This window comes from Colobus angolensis, unplaced genomic scaffold (genome assembly GCF_000951035.1).
Source record: "Colobus angolensis palliatus isolate OR3802 unplaced genomic scaffold, Cang.pa_1.0 Scaffold278, whole genome shotgun sequence".
Lineage (NCBI taxonomy): Eukaryota > Metazoa > Chordata > Mammalia > Primates > Cercopithecidae > Colobus > Colobus angolensis.
Window position 1 is genome coordinate 1,132,456 of NW_012116021.1, and position 17,139 is coordinate 1,149,594.

The 17,139-nt window shown below is 44.2% G+C and overlaps 1 long non-coding RNA gene across 2 annotated transcripts in view; it reads left to right on the forward strand.

The window, feature by feature from the left end:
- The window catches only part of LOC105516208, a 21,041-nt gene extending 6,636 nt beyond the window's left edge, over positions 1 to 14,405 (forward strand). The window contains exons 2-4 of one of the 2 annotated variants that reach the window (XR_001002449.1): positions 3,336 to 3,371; positions 10,981 to 11,031; positions 13,479 to 14,405. This is a non-coding gene — a long non-coding RNA (uncharacterized LOC105516208). Of the gene's footprint in view, positions 1 to 3,335; positions 3,372 to 10,980; positions 11,032 to 12,091; positions 12,098 to 12,566 lie in introns of both variants that reach the window. The other variant, XR_001002448.1, reaches the window with a different exon arrangement.
- The last annotated feature ends 2,734 nt before the right edge of the window (positions 14,406 to 17,139 follow it).

Below are 17,139 nucleotides of genomic sequence, written 5' to 3' on the forward strand. Positions count from 1 at the left end.
ATGAACATCTGGGTTGCTTCCATGGCTATTGTGAATAATGCTGCTATAGACATAGATGCATAAATATCTCTTCAAGACCCTTCTTTTAATTCTTTTGGCTATAGACCCAAGAGTAGAATTGTTGGGTTATATGGTAATTCTATTTTTAATTTTTTGAGGAGCTGTATTATTGAGTTTTGAGAGTTCTTTCTATATTTTAAATACAAGTCACTTATCAGATATGCAAATTGAAAATATTTTCTTCTAGACCGTTATTTATCTTTTAATTCTCTTAGCAGAGTCTTTAAAAAATCAGAACTTCTTAATTTTGTTGAAGTACAATTTATCCCCCAAAATTTATGGATTATGCTTTTGGTGTCATGTCTAAGAAATCTTTTCTTTGAGAAGTCCTGTTGTTTTCTATTTTACATTTAGGCCTATGGTGCACATTAAGTTAAATGTAAGTAATGTGAGGTATAGATTGAGGTTTGCTTTGTTTTTCATATGGATGTCCATTTGTTCTAGTACCATTTGTTGAAAAGTTTATTCTTGGCTGGGCGCAGTGGCCCACACCTGTAATCCCAGCACTTTGGGAGGCTGAGGCAGGCAGATTGCTTGAGCCCAGGAGTTCGAGACCAGACTGAGCAACATGGAGAAATCCCATCTCTACAAAAAATACTAAAAAATTTAGCTGAGCATGGTGGTGCACACCTGTAGTCCCAGCTACTTGGGAGGCTGAGGTGGGAGGATCACCTGAGCCCCAGAAGTCAAGGCTGCAGTGAACTGTGATCAGGCCACTCCACTGTAGCCTGGACATTGGAGAGATAGACCTTGTCTCAGAAAAATGAAAATAAAAGTTTATTCTTTCATCAATGAAATGCCTTTGCAGCTTAGTCAAAATTCAATTAACCATATATGTGCGAGTCTATTTCTGGACTCTATTTTGTTCTATTGATATATACCAGGAGAGTCCAATCTGTTGACTTCCCTGGGCCATATGGGAAGAAGAAGCGATGTCTTGGGCCACACATAAAATACACTAACACTAATGATAGCTGATGAGCTTTTAAAAATTGCAAAAAGAAAAAAAAAAAAAACTCGTAATGTTTTAAGAAAGTTTATGAATTCTTGTTGGGCCACATTCAAAGCCATCATGGCTGCATGTGGCCCATGGGCTGCAAGTTGGACGGGCTTGATGTGTACCATCCTCTCACCAGTACCAACTGTCTTGATTATTATAGCTTTGGAGTAAGTCATGAAATTAGTATAAATTCTCTAACTTTATAGTTCTTGATTGAAATTATTCTGACTATTCTAGTTCCATTGCCTTTTTTTTTGAGATGGAGTTTCACTCTTGCTGCCCAGGCTGGAGTGCAATGGCGCAATCTTGGCTCACTGCAGCCTCCACCTCCTGGGTTCAAGCAATTCTCTTGCTTCAGCCTCCCGAGTAGCTGAGATTACAGATGTCTGCCACCACACCTGGCTAATTTTTTGTACTTTTAGTAGAGATGGGGTTTTGCCATGTTGGCCAGGCTGGGCTCAAACTCCTGGCTTCAGGTGATCCACACACCTTGGCCTCCTGAAGTACTGGGATTACAGATGTGAGCCACTGTGCCCAGCCCCATTGCCTTTTCATACAAACTTTACAATCAGTTTGTCCACTTTTGTTGTTGTTGTTGTTTGTTTTTTGAGACAGAATCTCTGTCAGCAGGCTGGAGTGCAGTGATGTGATCTCAGCTCACTGCAACCTCTACCTGCCAGGTTCAAGCGATTCTCCCGCTTCAGTCTCCTGAGTAGCTGGGATTACAGGCACATGACACCATGCCCAGCTAATTTTTGTATTCATTTTTAGTAGAGACGGAGTTTCACCATGCTGGCCAGGATGGTCTCAATCTCTGACCTTGTGATCCACCCACCTCGGCCTCTCAAAGTACTGGGATTACAGGTGTGAGCCACCACACCTGGCAGCTTGTCCACTTTTACAAAAAAAAAAAAAAAAAATTCTGCTGGAATTTTTATTCGAATTGCATTGAATCTAGGCCGGGTGCGGTGGCTCAAGCCTGTAATCCCAGCACTTTGGGAGGCCGAGCCGGCCGGTCACGAGGTCAGGAGATTGAGACCACCCTGGCTAACGCGGTGAAACCCCGTCTCTACTAAAAAAAAATACAAAAACTAGCCGGGAGAGGTGGCGGGCGCCTGTAGTCCCAGCTACTCTGGAGGCTGAGGCAGGAGAATGGTGTATACCCGGGAGGCGGAGCTTGCAGTGAGCTGAGATCCAGCCACTGCACTCCAGCCTGGGCGACAGAGAGAAACTCCGTCTCAAAAAAAAAAAAAAAAAAAAAAGATTTGCATTGAATCTAAGTGTGGGAAGAATTTATATCTTAGCAATATTTAATTTTCCAATCCGTGAACATGGTATGCCTCTTCTTTTTTTTAAGGTTTTCTTTGTTTTTTGTTTGTTTTGTTTTGTTTTGTTTTAAGATGGAGTTTCGCTCCTGTTGCCCAGGCTGGAGTGTAGTGGCGCCGTCTCGGCTCACTGCAACCTCTGCCTCCCTGGTTCAAGCAATTCTCCTGCCTCAGCCTCCCAAGAAGCTGGGATTACAGGCACCAGCCACTACGGTCCTGGCTAATTTTTTGTATTTTTAGTAAAGACGGGGTTTCACCATGTTGGCCAGGCTGGTCTTGAACTCCTGACCTCAGGTGATCCACACGCCTTGGACTTCCAAAGTGCTGGGATTATAGGTGTGAGCCACTGTGCCTGGCCTCTTTGATTTTTTTTTTTTATTAGTGCTTTATAGTCTTCAGCAGACAGACCTTGCACATATTTTGTTAGATTTATACCTAAGTATTTCATGTTTTCTGGTACTACTGTAAATAATGCTTCAATTTTATTTTCAAATTCCAATTGTTTATTACTAATATATAGAAATTTATTTGATTTTTTAATGTTGACCCTTCCCTTTTATTGTTAATCTTCATTATAGATTAACTTCCCTCTTACCTTTCTCACATAAAGACTTTATGGCTGTCGCATTGCCTTAAGATGGAATGTTAAATACACTCTTTTAAAGTGAGTGAGGAAATGAAAATCAGCTGTAAAGTAAGGAAAACAAACTGTAGAGAAAAGCAAACAGACTATAACCGATTAATTTGTTGTAACTCTTATACCACTCTCATATAGAAAATGCTGTAATCCCATTAAATTTCTTTGTTTTCTACCTGTGTAAGTAAGAACTTAACTCTTAACTTTGGAGCACAGATCCCATTTCTCTGGAGTCTTTGTCTCCTGGATGATCATTTCACCTTTTCACTTGAATAAACTTTAAACTGGATTCTGATCCTTTTAATTCTTTCAGGTTTACAGAGAGAAGATTCAAGCCTCAACAGGCCAGGTCATTTGGACAAGGTGACCTTTAAGCCCTCTTCTAGCTTCATGAAAACAGATCTGAAATTTGCCTGATCTCAGGAATGGTAGTGAAAAGACCGTGTACCTGAATGATCTGGTGGCAGGTATGTCCTGTGCACTTAGTATTCTCTAAGTTCTGGGAGGGGCGGATTATCTCGAAGCAAATGCCAGGAAGAGGCAGGAGATTCCAGTATCCCGATATCCTTAGCAATATCATCTCATTCACCAGACAGGAAGCCCGTGTGCCTCTCCTCTAAGGCTAACTGCCAGGAGGGTAAGGTGTGGGTGGGTTTTATTCACTGCTCCATCCTTGGAGGCTAGCAAAGTGCCTGGAAGAGGGAGAAATCTCTAGTGTTTATAGACAGACCAACACTTGTACCCTGAAAGGACACAGTACTACAAGGGATTGGTAGAGGTAATGATTACAGGCAACAGATTGTTCAAAGCAACTATATTTAGGCAAGTATATTTTTGCAAAACAATGAAAGCTCAGTGTTCCTTTCAAAATGAAAACTTTCCTTTTCCATACCTCACTATCAATTATTTCAGTCTCAGATATGCCCCGTTCTGTTTCTCCCACAATATTTGACTTAATTAACAATACAGTCGATTATTTACAAGGAAGTTATCCCTAAAATTGTTGTTCAAAATCACATCTGATTTTTTCACCTGACTTTTGTGGTATAGTTGTTTTTGTTTTTAATGATGTTGCTGGGGTTAACTTTTTCCAAAAGTAGTTTCTAAGAGTGAAAAGCTGGGGGGAAATCATAAATGGCCAAAGAGGTTAAATAAATTGTTACCTTCATTAGGTAAAATACTTGCAGCCACTATAATGATGTGAAATTTTATTTACTGGTAAGAAAATTTCATAAGGCATTACTGAGTGGGGAAAAAATCAGTTTATAAAACACTATGTAAAATGTGATTCTACCTTTTGTTTTTAAAAAATATTTTATATATTTAAATATATTAATATGCAAATATAAGAATACATAAATATAAGTATATAAATATTCCAAAACAATATACAACAAAATATTGACAATGATTATCTCTAGGATTTCAAATCATTTTTGTATTCTTTGTATTTGTTGTAACAGGGTTTATTTATTTATTTTTTATTTTTTATTTTTTTGAGATGGATTCTCTCTCTGCTGCGCAGGCTAGAGTGCAGTATTGCAATCTCAGCTCACTGCAACCTCTGCCTCCCACGTTCAAGTGATTCTCTGGCCTCAGCCTCCTGAGTAGCTGGGATTACAGGCGCCTGCCACCACGCCCAGTTAAGTTTTGTGTATTTAGTAAAGACGAGGTCTCACCATGTTGACTAGGTTGGTCTTGAACTCCTGACCTCAGGTGATCTGCCCTCCTCGGCCTCCCAAAGGGCTGGGATTACAGGCGTGAGCCACCATGCCCAGCCAACAGGGTTTCTTCATAATCAGGAAAGGCAATAATGCTACTGTCATCTCATGAAAAACATTTAAATAAAAGTATGTTTCCTTCTAAGAACACAGCTCTGGAATTATAACATAAGCAATTAGAAATGAACAAGAACTAGATCTAATACAGGTTTCATAAAGTCTGTTGCCCAGCTCTGTTGTGGCCCCCAGAGCTGTCCGTCTTCACTTGCCAACCTGTGCCCACAGCAAACTCCCTTAACTCCAAGCCCTGGTACTCAGCACCACCAGCCTGGGCCTGAGTACCTCTCCCTGAGCTGGGCCTGCATGGAGCAAAAAATGTGTAGGCAGCCAGAGTCCCAGCTGTCAGGGAGGCTGAGGTAGTGTTGCTGCTGATAAAGCCACTGTCCATCCAGCAGGGATGAGACTCTTTAGACATCTGTACAATCTCTGGGCACAAGAGTTTTCCTTTCTCTATCTTTCCTCTCTTCCTCCTCCCTTTCTCTTTTCTTCCTTTGCTTCAACTTTCCTTCCCTTGCTTCCACTTCCCTTCCCTCATTTTCTCCACATCTCCCAAGCACCTGGAGGTCACAAGGGACACAATGATGAATCACCCACAGTCCCCCTCAAGGGACCTGCAACTAGAGAGGGAAGCAGGTGAGTCTTAGAGTCTGCCTCTGTGTGCTCCGTGCCCTGAGGGAGGGCCTCCTGGAGGAAGTGACATCTGCATCAAATCCTGAAGGATGAGAAGGAGTTGGTCAGGAAAGACAGTGGACAAGAGCCCAATCTTCATGGGCAAGTTCGTTGCTGCTTCAGGTTCCTGACTGGCCCTGGTGTTCCATAGGACCAGTTCTGCCCAGGAAATGGCTTTAAGTCATTCGTTGGCTGGGGTGGGCTCCCTAGCCATCTCACACCACTGCCTCCCTGGCAGCCCAGCCCACCTGGTCCTACGATGCAGCAGGGCTTGGCTGATGCTCACCCCATAAATTCTGCTGAGTCAGGGTCTGTTTCCATGCTCAGGACTTCCTGGAGAGGCTTGCACAACTGCTCTGCCAGGTCATGCCCAGGTTTTATAGTTCTCACCATCAGCTTAGTGATTCGTTGTTATTTTGAATCCAGATCCTTCCTGCTGCATTCAATCCAGTGTCTTTTGCTTTATCACCAAGGTTTTAAAAAATGAAGAAAAACTGGTCTCCCTGTTCTGTAGAAGAACAGCTGTTCATCTAGAAAGCTGTCCCTCCTTCATTGTTAAGCCCTTGGGCTTTAAGCAAAGATGTGAGGTCTGCTTTAAGCAGGAATGTATTTGGGGATCTTTCTCATTACTCTCACCTTGACCGTGGACCACCCTGGGCATTCAGATCGATTTGCCATTTCAGGGCCATGATTGAATGAAAGACCAATCCAGAAATTATTAGTTCATATGGAACACTGATTGTCTCTGTGGGTAAATCCATTACCCTCTCCAATTTTCTCCTAGTAACAGTTTTAAAAAGTATCTCGTAAGAAGGTAGACCTTGGAGAGGTCAGTTTTAGGATGAGTCAACCTTGAAGTTAGACATGGGAGCTGGACACCAGGATAGGAGTATTGCAGCAAGGGTGAGGAGGCTCACTAAGATCATTCAAAGAAAGAAGAACAAATAAACATCCATTGTTGTGTAATTTTAAAATGTTTTAACACATTCTAGTCACCGGGTGCGGTGGTTCACGCCAGTAATCACAGCACTTTAGGACGTTGAGGTGGGCAGATTATCTGAGGCCAGGAGTTCAAGACCAGCCTGGCCAACATGGCAAAAACCCATCTTTACTAAAAATACAAAAATTAGCTGGGTGTGCTGGCACATGCCTGTAATCCCAGCCACTCATGAGGCTGAGACAAGAGAATCTCTTGAACCCGGGAGGCAGAGGTTGGAGTGAGCCGAGATTACACCACAGCACTCCAGCCTAGGCGATAGAGTGAGACTCTCTCTCAAAAAAACAAAAAAACAAAAAAACACAAACACAAACAAAACAAAACAAAAAACAAAAAAAACAAAACAAAAAAACATATGTCCTATTCAACAAAGGAGAGAGAAAGATGGTTTGGAGGTAAATGCTGGACACAATCATCAGAAGGAAGCATTCATTGGGGAAGTTGGTTTAGAAGAGTTGGAACAAGGTCAGAGGCGGGAGTCTTGCCAGGTTGGAACAGAATCCGGAACTGCTGCCTGGGCAGCTCCCACCAGAGCCAGTAGGGACTGAGGTTGGGGGACGTGAAGGACTTTGGGGTCAGCGTGGCTACACAGGCCTTTATCTTCTTCCTGTATTCTGTCATCGTGAATGGTAGCCTTCAATGGAGAGGCCACATGGGCAAGCCCTATCTTCCTACTCCACTCTATGATCATCTGTCAAAGCCCTTTGAGTACATGCTCAGTGCCCTCTAGGTCCAATGGTCTACCCACTTTAAGTTTCTGTAGGGAGTTAGAGAAATAAGTTGGGACATGCACACCCATGTGACTTTTGCCCTCTCCCTGCACCTTTAACTTCTGATTCATCCCTTGCAAGCAGCTTCACCTGCGTGTGCCCAGGGCATGTTCTGGTGTATTCCCTCATGCTGAAATCAATTCAGTCTAGAGAGGAAGTGACTGGGAGCCACCATGGGGCGTATCACTGGTCTTTAACTGACTGTTCAAGGTCCAGAGGCAGGACAATCAGAGACCCATCTCAGGGCCTTTGCTCTGTTCTTAGAGGTAGAAAGCAGCCTGTGCCCCAACTCCCTCACCCCCTACAAACCACACTCCAGAAAAGGGGGGCCAGCAGTAGTCTGTGGGTCCTCTCTTCCTTGGGAGCACACCCTGCCACAGTGCTGCTTCCCAGGAGAGAGCCATGTGGACAAGCCCCGTCCTTCTATTCTACTCTGTACTCATCCAGCAAGTGCTGCAAAGCCACCCCATGGTGGCTATGCAAGTGACCAAGGATACAGGGCTTATTAAGACACCATCTGTTGTAGCCAGCCTCCAAGATGTATCCCTGGGATCCTTGCTTCTGGCATTCACACACTCCTTGGCCCCCTTTCATGTTGAATTAGGGCTGGCCTTGATCACTGGATTACAGTAGAAGTCTCAGCAGATGACTTCCGAGGTGAAGGCATTGTAGTTTCCACCTTGCTCTCCTGAATGGCTCCTTCCAGGGAAAGCCAGCTACCAGACCATGAGGACACTCAAGCAACTCCATAAACAGGACCCTAGGGAAAGGTACTGAGCCCCTGTACAATAGCCAGCATTCACTTTCCAGCCATGTGAGTGACCTACCCTAGAAGTGGACCCCCAGCCCCAATCAAGCCCTCAGATGACATCTGATTGCAACTACATGAGAGATCTCAAACAAGAGCTGCCCAGCCATGACATTTCCAAATCCACAAAAATTATGACCGATTTTTTAAAAAAAGATTATTGCTGTTTAAAGCCACTGCATTTTGAAGTGATTTGTTATGCAGTAATAGATAATAAAAAGCAAACTGACTTAGCCATTTTTATTACTGTTCTCAATTCTCTACAACAACACACCTCCTTATGTCCTGCACACTGGGTTAACTACAGCACCTGCCATGTCTTGGATAAATGAATGGGAGTGGAATTGCTGGGAATTAGGATAGGGGTATGTTGGCTTTTACCAGTTTATTTTCCCACCAGTAATGTATGAGAGCTTAAACCTCCTCAACAACTCTTGGCATTGTCAGTCTTTATCATTTTAAGCCATTCTAATGAGAGTATCATAGAATCTCACTGAGATTTTATTTTGCATTTCCCTGACAACTAATGGTATTGAGTGCCTTTTCAGGTGCTTACTGACCCTTTGGGCACCCTCATTTGTAAAATGCTTATTCAAGTCTTTTGCCCCCAGTGTTTGTTGGTTTGGTTGCGTTTTTCTTATTGATTTGTAGGAAACCTTTATATATTCAGGATATGAGTCCTTTGTCAGATATATGCATTGGGAAAAATCTCTTGTCTCTTGTCCTCTTTTTAATCTTTTGATTAAAAGAGGGTTTTGTTTTAATGAAGTCTAACTTACAAATTTTTAAAATTTATAGTAAGTGCCTTTTACGTCCAGCTTAAAAGATCTTTGCTTGGTCATGGAGACTGCCCCCCACCCTACTCTGTTTGCTTCTAGGAGCTTTATTGGTTTACTTTTCACATTGAAGTCTATGATTTATCTTGAATTAATGTGTATGGTGTGAGGAAGGGGTCAGAGTTTTTTTTCCCCCTTTTTTCTCCTTATGAATAGGCGTAGAAAAGACCACTCTTCTCTCTATAGAATTGTATCAGCTCCTTTGTTGTAAATCAAGTGACCATATATGCATGGATCCGTCACAGACAGTTTTAAAGGTATAGATTTCCAGATCCTCAACTTCTCTATGTCCTCTTTTCTGATGTGGATCTATTTGCCTCTGCAGTCAAACCTCAAGCCAGTCTTCTTTTCCCATCTCATTTACCTTTCCAAACAAGGCCTTTAACCCAATCCCAGTCTGACCGTGGTACATGAACTAGACATGTGCACACTACTGGAAACCCAAAAAAAGTGGTGATTGGAGAATGCACACCCCCTGAGACAGAGACCCCTTCAAAGCACAGAAATCATCTGCTATAGAAATTGAGGGGGCCGGGCACGGTGGCTCAAGCCTATAATCCCAGCACTTTGGGAGGCCGAGATGGGCGGATCACGAGGTCAGGAGATCGAGACCATCCTGGCGAACACGGTGAAACCCCGTCTCTACTAAAAAAAGCAAAAAAAACAACCCAGGCGAGGTGGCGGGCGCCTGTAGTCCCAGCTACTCAGGAGGTTGAGGTGGGAGAATGGCATAAACCCGGGAGGCGGAGCTTGCAGTGAGCTGAGATCCGGCCACTGCACTCCAGCCTGGGCAACAGAGCGAGACTCCGTCTCAAAAAAAAAAAAAAAAAAAAAAAAAAGAAATTGAGGGGAACAGCACTTTGTTCCATTTACGGGACAAATTCTAGGTGGCAAGACTCTGTGTGTTGTCTATTTTGCTTAGAATTAGAATTTAGAATTGAAATATTATGGGCAGGCTTTGTCTTGAGGCTGTGTATTACATTTATTTGAGTCTGAAAATGACTTCAGATTTTCTTTTGATGGATAGTAAGTCTAATTGGGCTGACTGGGTTGGCAATGAATTCTGGCTTTGCCAATTAGCTTATATGGTAGATATTTTCCATAAATTAAACAAACGAAATATGCAACTCTGAGGTTCTGGAGAAACTATACACAACATGAGGGAAATTATGTTTTTTTGCAGCTGTTAAAATTATGATATGAAATTTAGATGTCAACTTAAAATTGTGGAACAGAGTATGCAGTTTTCCAAAATTTATTTAGGGGATGTACAACAGGAAATGTTGAAGACTAGTCTAAAGCAGTGGTCCTCAACTCCGGTTGCAATTGGAATCACTTAGAAAATTTGAAAGATGATGATGCCTGGACTTCTCCCCAGGCCAATTAAATCAGAAGAGCCAAGAGTGAATAGTTCAAAAGCTCCCCAGGTGATTCAAAGTGCAGCCAGGCTTCAAACCACTTTCTCCATCCTCCACCCTGCCCTGTTTCTGTGTACTCACGGCCATCTCAGCCCCTCTCCCTTCCTCACCCCCAACGCTCAAGGCTGTCTCCCCAACCCCCAGACCCATATCTAGCCCCAAGCGTAGACGTTACCTCTTAGACATCCACAAGCCTTTCGAACATAGCATGTCCCAAACCAGCCTTGGCAACATTTTTGATCATGCATTAGTAAAAACTGTGGGGAGTGTATACCCCAAAATGTGCATATTTTAAAAAAGTATACACATTAATCACTATGTTAATATGTTATGCACATTTTAAAATGGCTATAAAACAGAAAATACTAAAGTATGAGGCCAAAAATTAGTATAATTATAGGTTTTAATATTTTCTCTTTACATTCTGTGGACAACCTCTGTGCCTTTGCACATGCTGATCCTTCTTCCTGGAATTTCCTTCCTACTTGTCCTCATGTACAATTTTCTGCTCGTCCTTCAAGATGCAGCTTGCAAGCCTCCCTTTAGACACCTCTGCAGGTGGAGCCGACCATGCCCTACCTCCATGGCACTGTTAGGGGACCCTTATAGGCTTCTGTCTTCATACCTGTCATGGTATATTAATCTTTGGTGTTTGAATGTCTCTCTCTCCCCCTGCCAGCTCAAGAACCTGTTGAGAGGAGCACCTAGCATAAGACCTAGCTTGTGATAGGTTTGTAATAAATGCATTGATGATGCAGTGAGTTGAACAGTGGAGTGAGCAAAGAGTAGGTGGTCAAACCCATAGAGTGGCTGGGTGGGGGATGGCGGTGGTAAGTTCAAGGGTATGGCACCAGAATGTGCTTGACCATTTGGTGAAGGCTTTCATGGCAGAAGGGGAGAGGGCAAAGAAGTGCATACAGAAGAGACTGCAAGGGCAATGTGAGCTCACCTTTATGATGAACTGCTCTCATGAGAACTAATGCACTTCCTAGAACTAACTCACTCCTGTGTTAACAGCATTAATCCATTCATGAGGGATTCATGACCCAATCACATTTTAAGGCCTCACCTCCCAATTCCATCAGTGGCAATTAAATTTCAGCATAAGTTTTTGTGGAGACACTCAAAACATACTATATATATAAAATATGCCTCTGCAGTCAAACCTCAAGCCAGTCTTCTTTTCCCATCTCATTTACCTTTCCAAATAAGGCCTTTAACCCAATCCCAGTCTGACCATGGTGCATGAACTAGATATGTGAGATTTTATTTTGCATAAATAAAAAATATGTATATATATACACACTGTGTTTCGAGTGTCCCCATAAAAAATTAACATTTATATATATCATATTGTGTACATATATAACATTTATATATATCATATTGTGTGTATATATATAACATTTATATATACATAAACATTTGACCTTAAACAACACAGGGATTACGGGCACCAACTTCTCAGGCAATCAAAAATTCACATATAACTTTTGATCCCCAAAAACTTAACTACTAATAGGCTACTGTGGATTAGAAGCCTTCAATAACATGAATAGTCAATTAACACATATTTCATATTTCATATGTATGATATATTGTATTCTTACAATAAAGTAAGCAAGAGAAAAGAAAATATTAAGAAAATCATAAGAAAGAGGAAATATATTTAGTATTCATTAGGTGGAAGTGGGTCATCATAAAGGGCTTCATTCTCATCTTCATGTTGAGTATGCTGAGGAGGAGAAAGAGGAGGAATTGGTCTTGCTGTCTCAGAAATGGCAGAGAAGAAAGAGGTAGGGGAGGTGGAAGGGGAAGCAGGAGAAGCAGGCACACTCAATGCACTTTTTTGTTGTTGTTTTGTTTTGTTTTTTTGAGACAGAGTCTCACTCTATCACCCAGGCTGGAGTTCAATGGCGTGATCTTGGCTCACTGCAACCTCTGCCTCCTGGGTTCAAGCAATTCTCCTACCTCAGCCTCCTGAGTAGCTAGGATTACAGGCGCCCACCACTGCACCCCACTAATTTTTGTATTTTTAGTAGAGACAGGGTTTTGCCATGTTGGCCAGGCTGGTTTCAAACTCCTGACCTCGTGATCCACCTGTCTCAGCTTCCCAAAGTGTTGGGATTATAGGTGTGAGACACTGCGCCTGCCAGTACACTTTTTATTGAGAAAAATTCGTGTATAAGTGAGTACACGCAGTTCAAAACTATGTTGTTCAAGGGTCAACTGTGTGTGTGTGTGTGTGGATGGGGCGGGGGGCAGAGAGAGAGAGGAGAGAGAGTTCTTATAAGGGATTGGCTCAAATGATTATGGAGGCTGCCAAGTCCTGAGATCTGCAGTCAGCAAGCTGGAGACCCAGGAGAGCTGATGGTGCAGTTCTAGTCTGAATGTCAGCTGACTAGAGACCAAGGAAGAGCCAATGTTTTAGTTCAAGTCTGAAAGCAGGGAGAGCACTGATACCGCAGCTGGAAGGCAGTTGGCAGAAGTAGTTCCCTTCTTCTTCAGAGTGAGGGCCAACCTCTTCATTCCATTCAGACCCTCAACTGATTGGATGAGGCCCACCCACATTTGAGGGCAATCTGCTTTACTCAAATGATGATCTCATCCACAAACACCCTCATAGACATACCCAGAAAGAATAGTGTTTGACCAAATGTCTGGGCACCCCATGCTCAGTCAAGTTGACCCAAAAATTAACCATCACAGCAGCCAGGGCAGAAATGGAAGTGAGACAGTGGTGGTGGAGGAGCTGCAGCCAGCACCTGAGGCCCTGCCCTGTGAGAGGTCCTACAGAGATAATGCGGAGCTTATGCCAGGCCCTGTCCACCTGCTCACCCTCAGGGGCAGAGACACAGTCCTCCAGCCAGGAACAAGGCTGTGCCAAGAGATTCCCTTCAGCTTAGGGCAGAGTGTAGATGCCGTACCCCAGTGATTCTCAATTGGGGCAGTCTTATCTCCCAGGAGACATTTGGCAATATCTGAATACCTTTTCCGTTGTCACAATGAAGGTAGTGGTCGTACTCCTGACCACTCACATCCAGTGGGTAGAGGCCAGGGGTGCTGCTAATGCACAGGACAGCCCCCACAACAGAGATTGATCAGGCCCCAAATATCACTGGCGCTGAAGCTGAGGAACCCTGCCCTCACCTTCTTTACACCACACCTTCCCTCAAGCTGCTCCTGGCATGTCCTTCTCCATCAAGCCAACTTGTTAAACCTCTTCACGGCTGAGATCATGCTACTTTCTTCTTCAGATCTGCCACCCTCTAGCTGGGTGACTTTTAGGCAAGTGATCTGACCTCTCTGAGCCAGAGTTTCTATCTTGTAAAAATAAATCCCTTCCTGCATGGTCAGCTGTCATGAAAAGGACACATGGTGATGGGCAGACAAAGACAAGGCTTAGTGTCGTGTTTGACTCCTGGAAGCACCCAGTTCATGGAGGCTGCTGCTGTTACTAATCTCTGTTTCCATCTTCCCCTGGAAATCCTGAGGTTTAGTTGTGAGTCTTTGGACTGATCTATGGACAACATACTCTGCATTAGCATGAAGAAGTGAGTGAAGACTCTCCCTTGAACTGTGTGCACTGAAAGAGCAGAGGTCACATCTTGATATCTCAGTGCCTTTACAGTGCCAGGGATGGGGTAGGTGCTGAGCACCTGGTATGTGCTCACCCTATGCTGTACAAAACACAGAAAGCCCCACGGGGTTTGAACTGTAATTAGGTAGAGGGTGTGTGGGACTCCCCTTGGATCTCTGAATTTGGCTTCTCCTCCCGACCTGCATAGGCAGATATTTTCTAGTAGATGTCAGAGACTCCGGTTGATAGCACTACAATGGCTTTTCTCCCAACTTTTTATTTTACAAATTATCAAGCCAACAGAAAAGTTGGAAGAATAGCACAATGAACATGCATGTACCCTTCACCTGGATTCACCACTTTTGTTTCGTTTCTCTCAGTGTACATGTTTGTGTGTGTTGGAGACATATGGCATTTTACCTCTAAACCAGGCACCTCCTGGGAACAAGAACAGCTTTCCATATAACGACAATACAATGATGACCCTCAAAAAACTTTGCATTAATAAATCCCATTAGTTAATATACCATTCTTAGTTCATTTTCCTCAGTTGTTCCAATAGTTTTTTTTTTTTTTAAAGATTTGTTTTGATCAAGGAGCCAATCAAGAATCAAAGCATTTTATGGATTTGTCAAGTCTCTTTAGCCTACAATCTTTGCCCTCCTTGTTTTTGTTTTTTTTTTTTTTTGACATCCAAAACACCTACATTTCTTTTTAAGACTGCAGACCAGTTGTTTTGCAGAATATCCCTCGATTTGAGTTTGTCTGCTGCTTCTGCGTGATTAAATTCAGGGTATGCATTTCTGGCAGGAATAGCACATTTGGGGTTATGTCCTTCTTGGGGCAGCCCATCAGGGAGCAGCACGTGATGTCTAGTTCCCCACTATTGCCATTCTTATTTTTGATCCCATAAGTTGTCATGCAAGAGAGTTTTGCAGAGAGGCCTACGTCCTTTCCTCTCACTCCACAAGCCACCTACACTGAAGATCTCCCCATGAGTATGGGGAGGCAGACCTGTCTGTGGCTGAGGGACTAGAGATGATGTAGTCATGTCCAGATCTGCTTCCCAGAGCCCCTAGCCCCTTCCCCCAGCCCTAATCCCCACTCCCAACTCCAGGGAGGGCATAGGACTCCCTCTCCTGGGCCCTGCCTTTGCAGACTTTTCAGAGAGCACCAGAGGGGAATGCCGTTAGCCACCATCATAGAAGCAGCACCAATGATATTTGTGACATTTTTCAGTTTACAAAATACTTTCCTATTGCTTTCTTTTCTTTTCTTTTTTCTTTTTTTTTTTTTTTTCAAGAGGAGGTTTCACCATATTGCTTAGGCTGGTCTCGAACTCCTGGGCCCAAGCAATCCTCCTGCCTCAGCCTCCCAAAGTGCTGGAATTGCAGGCCTGAGCCATTGTGTCTAGCCCCCATTCATTTCTAGTGGCAAATAGTAAAAGCCTCCACTTCATCAAGTATATACCACCAGTCTTGGAGTTAAAAGCATCATTATGCATTAAGGTCATCCCAGGTACTCCTGTCACCCTCTGTATGGATGGGGAAACCAAGGCCCAGAGAAGTTAAGCAGCTTGCCCAAGGTCCCTCAGTTGGGAAGTGGCAGGGCTGGGACTGGGGCCCTGGCCTCCTAGAGCCTCTGGGTCACTGTGCTAAGCCCCAAGCTGCATGGTCTCCTTTGAGCATCACAGCAAAATGAGAGCTGAGCAGCACAGACACGGAGGTACCCATTTGCAAATCAAGGAAATCAGGCCCAGAAAGGGGGTGTGATCTGACAAAATTTGTGAAACTGGGACCAGCCCCAAGAACTTCTGAGTCCTGGCCTAGAGTCTTGCCACAGCCTCGGGCTGCTTGTGGGACCAAGGCCAGAGATGTCAAGGATGCCAACAGTCATCTATCAAGGGGGATGAGTAGAGAGAAGGGTGATAGCAGTGACAGTCCCAGCACCACGCCCTCAACACAGCCACACCAGAGCAGGGGAGACTCCACCTCACTTGGAAGAAAGACAGTCTGAACCACCTTTGCCTCGAAATCCATCTCCCTGCCTGCCAGCGTGGCTACCACACCCTGCCCCTCCCCGGCTGGGGAAAGACCCATTGTGTCCCAGCTGCCAGTCATCCCTACTTGTCAAGGCACACACATTTTAGGAGGAAGAGGCTGGTTCCTTAGGAAAACCCCTGCCTGGCCTGATAGACTTGAGCTGCAGGTTTCTTAAACCCTGGTCTCAGATGACAAGCCAAGAATTCCACCTCTGGGTTGTAAGCTGAAGTACCAAGCTGGGGTGGGGTGAGGGAGGTAGCCTGGAATCATGTGGTAGGGTGTACATGAGACAAGAAAAACCAAAGGGCAGAGGGTGAAGGTCTACCTATTATCTGCCCGGCAAATCCTAGATCAAAGTCCACCTCTTCCACAAAGTCCACCTCTTCCACGAAGTCCACCCTGATCGCCCCAGGGCCCATGAAGCTCTCATCAGGTACACAGGAAAGTGCTTGTTTGGGGCAAACTTGTACCTCCTCTTCTATAGTGCAAATCTGGGGGCCATGCTTATACAGTTATTTGGGCCTGATATGGAGCTGTGTGCATTGGGTGCTCCGTACATGTTTTAAATAGCTGAATAAATTGAAAGAATCCATTCATCCATTCATTCCATTGGAAAAATAATTAATGGGCAACAACCGCAAGCTAGGATCTCTTCTAGGTGTCCTTGCCCTTGGGTGCTGATGTTCTAATGTAGGAAGACACCACAGACAGATACTAGAAGCACTAGGAAGAAACAGTGTATGAATGCATGACGTGGAGGTTGGGATAGGAGAGAGTGGGGAGAGAGACCGCCACCCTCCTGCCATCTCATCAAGCCCCTCTAGCCCCAGCCCCCTTTACCCACAAGGACAGATAATCTGCAGAGCACCTGGGCCTTGCCTGAGGTAGGCAGGCAGGCTGCTGGCCATGCCTTATGTGAGCTGGAGACAGAATGTTCTGGGAGGGGACATTTTTCCTAGGCTTCTGGAATAGTGGCCATTTTTTTCTCCCACGAGCACCAGAAATAAAACTTCCAGCCACCCAGGGGAGAAACTGAGAGCTTGGCCCATACTAAGACGAAGGGCAGTTGAGGAAGGGGACAACTGCCTGGGGTGTTCAGAAAAGGGCAGTCACAGCTGGGCATGGTGGCTCGTGCCTGTAATCCTAGCACATTGGGAGGCCGAGGCTGGCAGATCACCTGAGGTCAGGAGTTCAAGACCAGCCTGACCAACATGGT